Source organism: Schistocerca cancellata, chromosome 1 (assembly GCF_023864275.1).
Source record: "Schistocerca cancellata isolate TAMUIC-IGC-003103 chromosome 1, iqSchCanc2.1, whole genome shotgun sequence".
In the NCBI taxonomy this organism is placed as follows: Eukaryota; Metazoa; Arthropoda; class Insecta; order Orthoptera; family Acrididae; genus Schistocerca; species Schistocerca cancellata.
This window is the reverse complement of record NC_064626.1, coordinates 927,836,258-927,847,100: the sequence shown is the minus strand read 5'-3', so window position 1 is coordinate 927,847,100 and position 10,843 is coordinate 927,836,258.

Here is a 10,843-nt window from a genome sequence, read left to right as displayed (position 1 = left end):
TTTGAGTCCATTCTTTCTAAATGCCCCATGAATTGGATTATTCTCATGCGCATTGTGCATGTTATTTTGGAGATATTTTTATATACTTCTGCACTGGGTTTTGGATAATGCACACCATCTATAGTTCTTAGCCCTAGGGGTTTACTCATTATTTTACGTTCTTTCACTTCTAATGCCCCTTTTAGTGTTGTGTGTTGAAGATTTATTGTCTCAGATGCGTAGAGAGCTTCGGGTTTGGTTACTGTCGTGTAGCGTCGTATTTTGCAGTTAAACGAAATATTCTTTTTTGTTACCTGAAACGCCGTTTCCATTTTCTGGACTCTTGATCTGACTGATTTCTTTTCATTACAATTTTTCTGCAATCCATTCACCTAAATATTTAAATTCTTTTATTCGAGAGATGAAGCTGCTACCAATTTTGAGATCAGAAGGTGCATCTTTTATGTCAGTCATAAATTTTGATTTTTCTAATGAAATTTGTAATCATATTTTTGCTGCCTGCTCTTGTAATAATTCTAGCGGTTTCTGTGCTTCGGTAATGTCTTGAGCGATCAGTGCCATGTCGTCAGCAAATACTGAACAGTCTAATTCTATGCCCATACGTTTTGGTCCCAGTCTGTGTGCTGGTGCACCTGCTTTTCTCCATTCTCGAACAACTTTTTCAAGAGAACAATTGAAGAGTACAGGGGACAGTCCATCCCCTTGTCGTACTCCTGGGTCCACTTCCAGTTCTGTTCTCAATTCTCCCATAAATTTTACTTTGGATTTGGTCTCCGTGAGCGTTTCTTTTATGATGTTTGTTGTCTTTTGATCTAGTCCAAATTCTGCTAAGACTTCAAAAAGGGATTCTCGGTCTATACTGTCATATGCTTTTTTAAAGTCGACAAACGTAATGACATAACTTTTGTTTGAAGTACTATGCAAATATTTCATCGAGCTTTTCAAGTTAAGGATTTGTTCTACGCATGATCGACCTTTTCGGAATCCACCTTGGTATTCGCCTAGTTTTGAATCCAGCTGAGGTTCTGCGCGGTTTAGTAGGGCTTTAGAGAGAATTTTGTATGTTATTGACAATAAAGAGATTCCACGATAGTTGTTGGGGTCTGTTTTACTTCCTGTTTTGTACAGAGGACGTATGATTGCTGTCTTCCAATCTGTAGGGGATTTTTTCAGTTTTCCAGTTTTCATCTACAATATCTTTGCGTTTTGCAATAAGATTTTCTCCTGCATTTTTCCATAATTCTGCGATGATTTGGTCTTTTCCTGATGCTTTGTTATTTTCCAGTGACTGAATTATCTCTTTAATCTCAAGTAGACTTGGTGGCTTCGACTCTGGGCTTCGTTGTGTATGACGGAACTCAAATTTTTCTGCAGGCTTTTCACAATTCAGTAATTTAGAAAAGTATTTTGCAAGAATTTCATAGTTTTAGGTGTTGGTGTGGGCAATTTCTCCATGTCAGTTTTTGAATTGGAATGATGGAGGAGAGTACTTTGTTAATTTTTGTTTGAATACTCTGTACAAAATTCGGGAGTTGTTTTTCTTGAAATGGTCTTCTATGTCTTGCAATTTTTTGTCTTCGTGTCTTTTACGGACAGTTCGTATTGATTTTGTGACTCTTTTCCTGGTATCTTTGAGATCTTCCAGGGTCTTTTGATTTTTGTTGCACAACCAATTTTGCCACGCCTGTTGTCTGAGATTTATCAGTTGGTCACACTCATCTGTCCACCATGGATGTTTATGGGTTCTATTGTATACATTTCCATTGTTATACTACATGAAGAGCAAGGGTCCCAGCAGACATCCCTGAGGACGCATAAAGACTTGTTATATTTAAGTGGCATGCTTTTCGATTAAATCACTGATCCTTTCTAATCGTTTGGTGTAAGGTGAATTACTTCAATTACAGCACAATGTGGTCCCGTAATATGACATGCCATGAACGCATCCGGAATAATGGAACACTTGTAAGTGAAGTCCAACGTAATAAAAGATACCACAGGCATAAAATTCCGACATTTGTCGTGCGGTGTCAGACTAAAATTCGCCGAGTGACAGCTGCGGTTTCTCGCAGTCCCCTTCACCACAGCCGCCTCCACTAGCGCCGCGGCGTTCGCTAATGAGCAAGTGCGTTTTATGTGCGTCTCGCACGCGCCGCTTTACGCAACACAAGCGTGAACGCCGCGCCCAGCGGCGGCTGCTGAACTGCGAGCGCAATTAGAGCGGCGAGGCTGCAACGGGGGCGGAATGCAGCGCAAAGCGAGCGCCGCGTGTGCGTGCGCGAGTGCGTGCGCGTGTGCGTGCGTTGCTTATGTATTCCGGTCCTGCGCTGGGACTCCTAGTCTACCACTGTACACTTTCGCATTGCGCTAACGTATTACGCACCTTGCGCCAAGAGAAGATGGTAACCTAAACGAGCTAAGCAACGGCAAGAACGCCGTACAGTGCAAACCGTTGCTTGAAGCTCAATCGTGAGATAACTCTATTTTACAAATAGTTCTTTGGTGTTTCCAGAGCAAAATCATGTGATGTTATTACCCGAACGGCAAAATTACAAAACACAATGTTTTCGTAGCCTGACGGAGAGTTTTTTACAGCATCCTCGTGAAGCACCCTGAAGTGCGAAAGAAAATGGTACAGGCGTGTCTATTCAAATACAGAGATATGTAAGCAGGTAGATTCAAAAAATTGGCTCCAAGGACTATGGGACTTAACATCTGAGGTTAGCAGTCCCCTAGAACTTAGAATATTTAAACCTAACTAACCTAAGGACAAAACACACATCCGTGCCCAAGGCAGGATTAGAACCTGCGACCGTAGCCGTCGCGCGGTTCCGGACTGAAGCGCCTAAAAGCGCTCGGCGACCGCGGCCGGCACAGGTAGATTATGGCGCTGCCAGACACAGTAAGTGTCTAGAGCAGTTGTTAGATCGGTTACTGCTGCTACAATGGTATGTTATCTCGATTTAAGTTACTTTGGACCTGGTGTCATAGTCGGCGCACGAGCGACGGGACACAGCATCTCCGAGGTAGCGACGAAGTGCAGATTTTCCCGTACTATCGTTTCACGAGTGCACCGTGAATATCAGGAATCCGCTAAAACATCAAATCTCCGATGTCTCTGCGGTCGCAAAAAGATCCTGCAAGAACGGGACCAACGACGACTGAAGAGAATTGTTCAACGTGACGGAAGTAGAAATCTTCCGAAAACTGCTGGAAATTTCAGTGCTGGACTATGAAGAAGTGTAAGCGTGCGAAACATTCGACGAAACATCTTCGATGTGGGCTTTCGGAGGCGAAGGCTCACTCGTGTTGCCTTGATGACAGCACGACACAAAGCTTTAAGCCGGCCTGGTCCGTCAACGTTGACATTGGATAATTGATGGTTGGAAACATGTTGCCTGGTAGTTCGATTCTCGTTAATTGTATAGAGCAGATGGACGTGTACGGGTATGGAGATAACCTCGTGAATCCAAGCAGCCTGCATGGTTGCAGGGCACTGTTCAAGCTGGTGGAGGCTCTTAATGGTGTGGGGTGCGTGCATTTGGAATGATATGGGACCACAGATACGTGTACATACGACTCTCACAGGTGACACTGTAAGTAGGCTATTTATATTTTCTTATTGGCAACGTTACGTAGCGCTCTGCATGAAAATCACTGGCTGTGCTGTGTGCAGCCTGCGGCTAGTTTGCATTGTTGTCTGCCATTGTAGTGTTGGGCAGTGGCAGCTGCGAGCGCTACGTAACGTTGCCGATAAGAAAACATAAACAGCCTACTTACATAGGTCACGGCACCAGTTTCCGCTACAGTAACAGTCTCATATAAAAATATTTCACAGGTCAAGAATTTGCGTTACAAATCTGTAGAAACCAAATGCTATTGATATAACAGTGTCCAAAAAATTTTCGTCGGCATTGTGATACATTCACGCATTTACATACATTTCATAACTCTTAAAGTACGTTTCTTGGTTTCCAACATCCTTTTCATAAATCAGAGTCCCTAACCACTATTCATTACTCCTTACCTTACTACACATATACATATTCGTCGACACTTTTTCAATATTTCATCTTAATAAGTATGTAGCATAATCAAATTCCTCATTGCCATTGTAGTGTTGGGCAGCGGCAGCTGGATGTGAACAGAGCGTAGCGTTGCGCAGTTGGAGGTGAGCCGCCAGCAGTGGTGGATGTGGGGAGAGAGATGGCGGAGTTTTGAAATTTGTCATGAACTGCTATATATATTATGACTATTAAGGTAAATACATTGTTTGTTCTCTATTAATATCTTTCATTTGCTAACTATCCCTATCAGTAGTTAGTGCCTTCCGTAGTTCGTAGCTAAATGCTGGCAGTAGTGGCGCTCGCTGTATTGCAGTAGTTCGAGTAACGAAGATTTTTGTGAGGTAAGTGATTTCTGAAAGGTATAGTTTAATGTTACTCTGGGCCATTCTTTTGTAGGGATTTTTGAAAGTCAGATAGCGTTGCGCTAATAAAAATATTGTATGTCAGTTTAATCACAGTCGTGTATAATTGTTCTAAGGGGACGTTTCAACACGTACATTATCATCCTGCCTGATCACCTGCATCTGTTCATGTCCATTGTGGATTTCGACGGACTTGGGCAATTTCAGCAGTACAGTGTGACGCCCCACAGGTCCAGAATGGCTACAGAGTGGCTCCAAGAACACTCTCCTGCGATTTAACACTTCCGCTGGTCACCAAACTCCCCAGGTAGCAACATTAGCGAGCATATCTGGAATGCCTTGTAACGTGCTGTTCAGAAGAGGTCTCCACTCCCTCTTACTCTCCCGGATTTATGGACAGGCCTGGAGGATACATGGTGTCAGTTCCCTCCAGCACTACTTCAGACATTTGTAGAGTCCATGCCACGTCGTGTTGCGGCACGTCAGCATGCTCGCTGTGGTCCTACACAATGTTAGGCAGGTGTACCAGCTTCTTTGGCTCTTAAGTGTATTTTAAAGCGGCGTCGTGCTAAAGTTGGAATTTCTGTTGATTTCACTGTGGGTTCTTCGCGAAACGTTATTATACAGAAAAAACGCATGTTTTGCTAGTTGTTTCACAAATTATTGACTTCTGCGACCTAAAATGTACGTTGTTAAAGCACCATAAAGTGCAATTAGAAAAAATGTTCTCTACATAATAGTACAAACACAAGAAGCCAAATAATTCACAGTCATCAAAGAAACGTATTGCTACTACTACATACACAAAATAATCCACTCACAACCACGTTGATGTTGTGGTTTTCACTGCGAAGACTGATTTGATGCTGCTCTCCATGCTAGTCTGTCTTTCTGAAGCGTCTTCAACTCTGGATAACGCCTGCAAGCTACACCAATTTGAATCTGCTTACTGTATTCATGCCTAGACCTCCCGGCACAGTTTTTGGCTCCCACATTTTCCATGATTACAAACTGACCATTCCTTGATGCCTCAGGATGTGTCCTGTCGACCAATCCCTTCTTTTAGTCAAGTTGTGCATAAATTTCTCTTATCCTCATATCGATTCATTGCTCCTCATTGTGTATTCGATCTATCCTTATAACATCACTATTCTTTTGTAACACCACATTTCCAGTGCTTCTGTTCTCTTCTTGTCTGAACTACTTTTCGTACACGTTTCACTTCCGTTCAAGGTTTTGTTTCACTCCAAATGCCTTCAGAAAAACTTTCCTGACACTTATATAACAAATTTTTGCCTGCTGCCTGCAGTATATTAGCTCACTGAAAGACGTGGTTTTTTTTTCTTTTCAGAATGTAATCTATTTTGGTGAAGAATGTACCAAAGAAAATGGTTATATACATCTTTTTCTGGTAATATTTTAGGACACTATTGGTGACAACACTTGTATTATAGCTTTGTTTTTGCTTTTTCTTAAGACTACTGTCGCCGCCCGGTGTGGCAGAACGGTTTTAGGCACTTCAGTCTGGAAACCGTGAGACCGCTACGGTCGCAGGTTCGAATCCTGCCTCGGGCATGGATGTGTGTGATGTCCTTACGTTAGTGAGGTTTAAGCAGTTTTAAGTTCTAGGGGACATGACCTTAGATGTTAAGTCCCATAGTGCTCAGAGTCATTTGAACCATTTTTAAGACTACTGGCGATAAGAAAATGAAGGAATGGGAGGAGGGTAAAGAAGACGAATTTAACCTATTAACTATGAATAATTGCAAAAAGAAGACTCTTTCGGTCACTGCAAAGTTGAGACATAGAAGAGCAGGATACGATCAGTGTAGACAGCGAGTAGAAAGAAATTGTATTTCCCAGGCTGAGCGAATCTCAGATACGGCCAGGAAAAGAGGGAGTACTGTCTTCGGACACTTCCTTAGTATAAACTACGGGGGACTGACACATCTATATCTATACCCATGCTCCGAAAAGCTTCCTTGCGGTGTGTAGAAGAGGGTATTTTCTAACCACTGTCTCTTCGCCCCTTCGCCCCTTTTCTGTTCAAGTCGCGAATAGCAAGGGCCAGCTTCACACAAGCCACTGAGGGGCGCTTTTCTGCAGCGCAGAGGGAAGAACGATTGTCGGTAAGCCTCCGTGAGGCCTCAAATCTCTGCAATTTTATCTTTTGGTGTTTTCGCGAGATATACGTTGAAGGAAAGTAATGTATTTATTGACTCGTCTAGAAACGTACGCTCTCTGAATTTTAACAACAATCCACACCGTGATGCAAAACGCCTGTCTCGCAGCGTCTGGCGCTGCTGTTGGTTGATCACCTCTGTCGCGCTTTTTCGCTTACTAAGTGAATCCGTAACGAAATGCGCTGCTCTTCTTTGGATCTTCTCCATCTCCTCTATCAGTCCGATCTGGTACGGATCCCATACTGTGGAGCAGTATTCAAGTATTGATAGAACGATTGTTTTGTACGTTACTTCCTTGGTTGATAACGCAGTTTCTTGTCGAGGAATAACAATAGTAGTATGGATCCAAGACCAGCAAAGGGATCTGAATGCAATGGGAACACAGGAAAGAGACATTTGCAACAGGGTGACTTCTGAATCTAAAATTTATCCTATCATAGTTTTTCAGAGCAGTATCACACTACAGAAAATTCATCATGGAAAGTAAAGCAATTTGCGAAGTGTGTGAATGAAAGAATGTTTTACAAGGATAAAGACCAGAAAAAACGAAGCTTACGCAAATTAACGTTGTTCTCTGGTGACCAAAACGAACAGGAAAAGTAAAAAAGACTGTCGGCAAGAGTGTGCTGATAACCTGTTGTTTTGATTGTGTATAGCTCTTGCTCTAAATTAGGTTACAGTTTAATAGCCCATGAAAAGAAGTACTAAGATACAGAAAGATTGAGGAGGAACAACCGTGGGCCTTTTTGACCCACTATCTTAATATGTTCTTTTGAAGGATTTAAGGAGAAGACGGGAAACCTTAATTGAGAGGACAAATGGAGATTTGAACCTCGATAGCTCCGAAAAACCAATTACGGCTGCTTATTCGAGCTATTTATATCATAGATTTTGATCTGTTTCGGTGAGATAAAGCTGGGCAAGGAACGAAGTGTCCTTGTTAGCAGCCATACTTCAATGCTAACTATAAACATACGTATATAATTTCTGCTGTTATTATTATCACTTGATATTGATATACTGACTCGAAGACTGCTTAAGTAATAGAACCTAGTATGTTTCCTCGACGGCGAGAGTTCATCAGAGACAAAAGCGTCGTCTGGAGTGCTCCAGGGAAAGGTGATAGGCCCGCTGTTTTTCTCTACGTATTTAAATGATTTGTCGGACGAGGTGAGCAGCAATCTCCGGTTGTTTGCTGATGACGCTGTGGTGTATAGTAAGGTGTCGAAGGTGAGTGACTTAGACAAAATTTCTAGTTGGTGTAGTGAATGGCAGCTAGCCCTAAATGTGGAAAACAGTAAGTTAATACGGATGAATAGGAAAAATAAACCTGTAATGTTCGGATACAGCATTAGTAGTTTACTGCTTGGCACAGTCACGTCGTTCAAATATCTGAGCATAGCGTTGCAAAGCGATATGAAATGGAACGAGCAAGTGTGGACTGCGGTAGGGAAGACAAGTGGTCGATTCCGATTAATTGGGAGAATTTTAGGGAAATGTGGATTATTTGTAAAGGAAACCACATATAGGACGCTGGTGCGACCTATTCTTGAATACTGTTCGAGTGTTTGGGGTACGTTCCAGGTCGTGTTGATGGAGGACATCGAAGCAATTCAGACGCGAGCTGCTAGACTTGTTACCGTTGAGTCTGAACAATACGTAAGTGTTAAGAGATGCTTCGGGAACTCACATGGATATCCCTGGAGGGAAGGCGACGTTCTTTTCGAGGAACACTGTTGATAAAATTTAGATATCCGGAATCTGGAGCTGACTGTCGAATGAATCTACTGCCGTCAACATACGCTGCGCGTAAGGATCACGAAGATAAGATACGAGAAATTAAAGCTCATTCTGAGGCAAATAGATGTTTTTCCCTCTGTTAGCATGTGTATCAGGAAAGGAAGTGACTAGTAGTACAGTGGTACAGGGTACCCTCCGCCATGCACCGTACGGTTGCTTGGGAGTATTGATGTAGACATATATATAGACGGCTTAAATAATAAGCTATCACTAAATAAACTATGTTTCCGAAGGACTCGAAGCAATGTTCTGCAGGCGTTTCGTGCAACTGCAGTTGCCAACGGAGCGAAGGATGCAATTTTAAGACCCGTGTTTTCTTCTCAGTGCGTTTCGGAACAATGCTGGTGCCCAATATGACCTCCAGGATGATGTGTACAGACTTCTGTTTTCACATGAGTATTACTTCACCTGGCCCTCTTCTCAACGCAGGTGGTTTGCAAATATTTGTTATTGGGTACAGTAAGGCATGTAATGAAGGTGTCTTGGTCAGCTCTGTTGACCATTGTTGTGTCAGCACTGTTACAATGGACTGTCTTATCGGTTATTATGCTGCGGTTTCAGCATATACTGAAATTTTCATCTTGTACAACAATGGGATCATCGTAGCTGTAGTATGACAAGGTTATTATTATTATTATTATTACAATTATATGTATCGCACCACAAACTAGTGGGGTGGCACAGGTACGATTAACCTGCGCCCTCGTTGATACTGCAGACCGTACATTTCTAAACACATTTGCAAATTTTGCAAAAGAAACTCTACGGCGGAATAAAACGGTGCACCAGGAGGAAATTACCCGAATGGGACGGACATCGGTAGATATGATGTACGTGTACAGCCAAACAAATGATTAGTTTCTGAAAAAAATGGACGATTTGTTCAAGAGATAGGTGCACCATTGGCCCCAGTTAGACTTCAATAAATCTTCCAGTTTTTCTGAAATTGTAATCATTTGTTTTTCTGCTCATGTACACCAAATCTACTTGTTTTCATCCGTTTCGGATAATTCCTACACGGCGTGTCGTTTTTTTTTTCTTTTTGTTGTACAATGTATGTCTCTTCCATGTTCTTAGATTATCTCCTGCCGTTAACACAGAAAACTTTATATCCAGATCTCAGACCTCTACCTTCCCAGATCCAGAAAGTTTCGATGAAGATCATGCTCGACGTTGAAAGGTGTTTGTATATAGTTTCATAAGCAATTTTCTTATTTTTTTATCCCTTAGGAAGGGCACGTAAGATTTGTACCGTTTGGAGACGCTGCGGTGCCCGGAGACTAATCGGGTTAGTGCGGTGTCGTGGCGGTGAACTTGTACAGAAAAGACGCAGTATATGCTACTCATAGGGCTTATTTTATTGATCCGATGGAAGATATCATTATCGCAAAAGGAATATTATCATTATGCAGTGAATAAGACGGATTTACTAAGATAGACACTACATTCAGAAGATTGGGATTTAAGGTAACGAGCGAAAATATTTTGTTTTATTCCGGCAGCGTTTAGTCAGGCATTCTTGATTCAACACAGACGTCCAAATCGGAAATTTCTTGCTGGTTGTGGATGACGCTGGTGTTATCGCCAGAGATGTTCCATACGTGTTCGGATGGAGACAGATCTGGTGATCGAGCAGGCCAAGGTAAAACGTCGACACTCTGTAGAGCATGCTGGATTGCAGCTGTGGTATGTGTACGAGCGTTATCCTGTTGGAAAATACCCCACAGAATGTTGTTCGTGAACGGCAGCATAACACATCGAATCACCAGATCGGCGTACAGTTTTGCAGTCAGGGTGCGTGAGATAATCATGAGAGTGCTCCTGCTGTTATACGAAATCTCACGCAGGTATGTTCCAGGTGTACGTCCAGTGTGTCTCGCATGCAGACGGGTTGGTTTCAGGCTCTCAGTTTGTCACCTTCTAACCAACATAGGGCCATCACTGGCACTGACGCAGAACTGGTTTTCATAGGAAAACATAACAGACCTGCACCCCGCTCTCCAATGAGCTCTCGCTTGATATCACTGAAGTTGGAAATGCCGGCGGTTTGGGGTCAGTGAAATGCGTGCTATACGGCGTCTGGTTCGGGGCTGTCCTTGCAGTAACCGACTTGTAACAGTTAGTTGTGCCACTGTGGTGCCAACTGCTACTCAGATTGCTGCTGCGAGTGCAATACGATGCGCCAGAGCCTTACACCGAACACGATGGTCTTCCCTCTCGGTAGTACCACGTCCGGAGCTCGGTCTTCTTGCGACCGTACATTCTCATGACCACCGCTGCCAGCAATCATGTACACTGGCTACATTCCTACCAAGTCTTTCTGCAATATCCCAGAAAGAACTTCGAGCTTTTCGTAGCCCCGCTAGACGATCTCGTTCAAATTCAGTGAGGTGTTCATAATGGCGTCTTTGTCACCTTAAAGGCATTCTTG